At 42.0% G+C, this 4,281-nt stretch overlaps 1 pseudogene; it reads right to left on the reverse strand.

The window, feature by feature from the left end:
- Positions 1-91: 91 nt before the first annotated feature.
- Positions 92-876, reverse strand: LOC102838769 (annotated as a pseudogene).
- Positions 877-4,281: the final 3,405 nt, after the last annotated feature.

Here is a 4,281-nt window from a genome sequence, read left to right on the forward strand (position 1 = left end):
TTTTTTTTTTTTTTTTTTTTTTGCATCCTTTGTTTTGGTTTCTTTTTTCACAAATAAGATCTTTTATTTGTTACCATTAAAAGTATGAATTTTAAACAGATTCTTGAACTGGTGGTTCAGCTCGTTCAACTTTAGCACCTGTCTCATCTCCAGTAGCTTTTCCAGAAGTACTGCCTTCACCATGAAGCTCCATGAGTTTTCCCAACTCAAACATGGGCTGCAGCATTTTTACTTTCCTAACAAACACATCATGGAGAAGGTAAATAGACTAGCAAGCCTTCTCCATGTCCTTTCCAATGCTGTCTGGAATTAGTTTATTGACCATTTCTTTCAAGTCATTTGTCTGCACCTCTCAGGTCATGATTTCCATCATTTTCTTCCAGATTTGACGGACCTGTTGGTGCTGAGCATAAGATGTCTTCCGAATCTGGTTGTTACAGTTTTTAGTAAAACCAACACAGAACAGGCAAAGCAAATAACCATCTGTAGTCTTGATATCAATGTGAGTTTCAATCATATTCTGCCATTTTTTGATCATGGAGCACATTTTGTCATGGGTAAGATCCATGCCATGGAAGTTGGTCAAGCAGTTTTTGCCCAAAACAACCTCAGTAATTAGCCTGAATTTTCTAAATGCAACTTCATCATTCTGCAGATCAGCAAGACTCACTTCAAAAGCACAACACCCTTGAGTCCATCAGATGCAACTTTGGTTGCTTGAGTCCTTGTGACTAGTGTTTTCTCAATATTTCTTATGTTGAACGTAGCTGGTGCCTTCACATCATACCAATCTCTCTTAGAAAACAGATCAACCACTTTCTTCTTGGCTCCTTTTTGGCCACCTTTTCTAAGGCGCTTGTTCTTGCTGACCACCATGGTGCTGCTCAGAAAGCCAAAAGGGCTCATCCTTTGATTCTTAACCTATATGTATTTATTCTTTAACTCTAAGGCATATTTCTTGTAATATTTATCAAATGCCATCAAGTCAGTTCCAACTCATAGCAATCCTCTATAGGGATTGGCTGAAGGAATGGCTAAAGGTTTGAACTGCCAACCTTGTGGTTAGTAGTCCAGTGCTTATCCTAGAGTGCCCCACCAGGAATCCATATATAAGGTTCACTGGTTTTGCTTCTCCAGCGAACCCGCCCTAAGACAATAAGTCACTTGATTTTCCAAGTAGTTCTATTGCCGCTTATTCCTCAAAGTTTTTCGATCCCTTTATTTTGGTCACTTGCTGCCTGTTTCTTCATATAATCATCAAAGGCATGCTTCTATGATCATTTGTTTGGTGCACAGGAAGCACTCACCACTTGTTCCAAGGTGGGCAGGGCAGCAGTGGACAGGATGAGTTCATGTTGCCAGTTGGTTGCCATGTTGTTTGTAGGTGGGCAAGGGACAAGGCAGGCAGGACAGGTAGCGAGAGAGTGAACTTGTATTCTCTTTGCCCATTCAGTGAGGCAAGGGGCATGATGGACAGCCTGGAAGCATGGAATTGTGCTCTCTACCCAGAGACCAGGGAGCACAGTGGAAGGTGAGGGATTGGGTGAGTAGTTGAGAAGTGTAGAGGCACTCTGCCTGCTTGGCAGTTCAGCTGGTGAAGGAAAGGGGTGGCCAGGGATTATGAAGACATTCTCTCTACCAGCTTGGTGGGTCAGTAGGTGAAGGTTGGGGAGTGTGGAGGTGCTCTCTCAGCCTGCTTGGCAAGTCAGTGTGTGGAGGGGGTTGCCGGGGTCTGCCCTCGACATAGTTGTGTTGTTCACGAGTGTTTGGTTCACGAGGAGGGGAGATCCAGCGGCCATAGGGATAGCGAAAGAATACACAGACAAACAGAAGGAGGGAGACAATGAGGCACCCCAAAGCCAGGGTGGATGCATCACTGGTGGGCAGGCTTGGGAGTACAGGCATCGTGGCCTCTGCAGGCAGCGACTCACTGCCCTGCAATCTTTACTGCATGCCTTCCAACCAATAATGCACAGCAATCTTTACTCCAAGCCTTCCAACCAGTAATGCACACCTGGGGAAGCTCGGGCCTCCGCTTTATTCAGGGAAGGAGCTTCACACCAAGCGGGGAGGGATCTTTACAGAAGAAGTATGGTATTATTCAGACAAGACAATCTTTAATATAAGTTAAGCCAGTAAACCTTACTTAAACCAATATTCCTTTCTTCCTTACTGGGTTTAACCTTCACTTGGATCAAACTGATTGAACCCAGGGTGGTCCGAGGGCGTTGCCCCCATTGTCCTTAATCCCGTATTCCCAGAATTTACCGCTCCACCCCAAGTGAATATACCCCGGGCAGTTCCTCTCCAGAGCCTCCCTGCTTAATCCCAGTAAACCTGTCCTTGTTCGTCCTCTGAGGAAGTTTTACTGCCTTGGTTCTAGGGGGAAAATCTTGACCTTAGAAACTTAGGGGAATATTGCATTTCTCTGTGGACATCCAGGGCTCATGTTTGGAATTAAATAAATATGACTAAACAATTTGATGAAAAACAATTTGCTATTAGCTGCCAAGTGGCTAGATCTGTTACACTCAGGCCTATAGGGCCTCGAACCTCTGCACAGTCTGCAACAGGGGGTCAAGCAGGTAGGAAGGGCTCTCTGCTGCTCACTGAGTAGACTTGGGGGGCATATGTAGCTGGGTGTGGGAGAGAAGATGGGGTTCATGCTATGTTTCTCAATGTTCCGGTGACGGGTATGAGGGAGACTCATGTACTTATTATCAAGAGGAGGGGGAAGCATGCTCCTTGGGTCACTCCTGGAAATGTCCAAAGAGAATAGGTCTGGGCATTTCCTATTGTGTGTATCCAGTAATTGGGACATGGTTCCAATCAAATGTGAGGAGGAAGGGCTGACTGAAGTTTGGTCAGATGGTTAAGTTGAGCGTTAATCAGGGACCTGTCCTAATATATAAAGGACTATAAATCAATAGAAAAAATTTAGACTTTCTAATAAAAAATTAGGCAATAGACTTGCATAGTCACTGCACAAAAGAAGATATTCACATGTCCAACAAACATATGATAACAGGTTCAGCCTTGTTAATATTAGGGAAATGTGAATTTAAACTGCCACACAATATCAGAATGATGAAGAAGAAAATGACTGAAAATATCACACTATCAGTAAAGATGCGAATTAGAACTGTCACACACTATGTGGAGATGGTAAATTAGGACATCACTTTGAAAACAGTCTAATATTACCTTGCAGAGTTGAGAATACACTTGACACAGTAGTAATCCACTCCCAGAAATATACCCATCAGAACTAGATGCATAATATGCTCCAGGCAGTGGTGTGCTGGAGTCATTTTGTATCCGCTCAGGGTAATACCTTGCACACATCTCTTCCCAACTCCACGTTCAGAGACTTCACATTAGTTAACTTGAAATCACTCATGATGGGAATATTTACACCACTAAAATAGAAGCTTCAAGTCAAGGACTTTCCACCCCCAGAGAGCTGATTGCTAAACATTTATACCGCTAATTCCAGAAAATATGTACAAAAATATTTTTAGAAGTATAATTTGAATGCATCAAAACAGAAACTACCCAAGCATCCTTCAACAGTAGGGTGGTTAAATATTCTGTGAATATTCATTTAGTGAAATACTATATGTATTCCATACTAAACTAGAGCTCTACATGGCAATATTCATGGCTCTCTCAAATGCAATATTGAACAACAGCAAAAAGTAAATAATAATTTATACGGTATGATTTCATGCAAATTTAGTTAAATACACACTATACCTAAACTACAGTTATAGAATGCATATGTAGTTACAGGAGTGCATACTAAATGGGCGAAAATCTGGGGGAAAAAGCAAGACATAATAACTGTAGAGATTGTTGTTGTTGTTGTTAAGTGTCACTGAGTTGGTTCTGACTCACAGCAACCTAGTTTAGGGTTTCCATGGAGCGGCTGGTGAGTTTGAACTGCCAATCTTGTAGTTCAAACTGACCTTGCAGTTCAGTGCTTTATCCCACAACACCAAACCAGGATATTGGGATATTTCGAGAGTAGTTATATTCAAAGGGAACAAAAGGGGATTTCACTGGGTACTAGCAATGAGGGGAAACGGAGAGTTTTCTGTGGTGTCAACAATCATCTATTTCTTTACCTTGGCAGTGTTTACATGTGTGTTGATATTATACTAAGATGAATATAATTAATTTTCATATAACTTTTTATTAGGGATTGTAGTCAGTAAAAGTCTTTACTTCCCAGAATCAGGATAGTAGATTAACACATGGAATACAGTTAACATTGGTTGC

Source organism: Chrysochloris asiatica, unplaced genomic scaffold (assembly GCF_000296735.1).
Source record: "Chrysochloris asiatica unplaced genomic scaffold, ChrAsi1.0 scaffold00161, whole genome shotgun sequence".
NCBI lineage: Eukaryota > Metazoa > Chordata > Mammalia > Afrosoricida > Chrysochloridae > Chrysochloris > Chrysochloris asiatica.